The sequence below is a fragment of the Athene noctua genome, unplaced genomic scaffold, assembly GCF_965140245.1.
Source record: "Athene noctua unplaced genomic scaffold, bAthNoc1.hap1.1 HAP1_HAP1_scaffold_66, whole genome shotgun sequence".
Lineage (NCBI taxonomy): Eukaryota > Metazoa > Chordata > Aves > Strigiformes > Strigidae > Athene > Athene noctua.
This window is the reverse complement of record NW_027437556.1, coordinates 354,532-355,103: the sequence shown is the minus strand read 5'-3', so window position 1 is coordinate 355,103 and position 572 is coordinate 354,532.

Sequence of the window (572 nt, the reverse complement as noted above, 5' to 3'; positions counted from 1 at the left end):
AAACTTTGTTACTTTCCAGAAGCTAGTGGCATGAACTGTATGCCTTCAACATTGTTTTCTGATTGGGGAAATTCAAACCATTGTCCATTGCCCATTGTTGCTCATGTAATCTGTGGCAGAGGCAGCATTTGGAGCTAGATTACAACATGCTTACTCTTACCACTGTAGAGTATTAAAAACATTTCCTTGAAACACTTTCTCAAAAGAACAAGACTTTCTGAAATAGTGGTTTTCATAGGAGCTGCATCTTAGCTAATTGAGATGACAGAACTGTTGGTGTTAAGACTGATTAGAAGTCACCCAGCCATTGGTGCAAGGGCAAAACAATATCTGTTTTCATGCTCCTCTGTGTTTTCTGATTTCTGGCACGTGTTTTGCATAAACTGGCCTTAAGGTGTTGCAGGTTTTCAGATCTATTGTGTCCTTAACATTAACATAATAGTAGAACCTGTTAGGCATCTGTGTAGTGCATTTTTTAATCTAATTTGCAACAGTACTTAAAACCCATTTAATGTTCTGTCAATCAATGTACAGTAGTTTTATCGGAAGAAAGCGACGCGAAAGGTGATGGT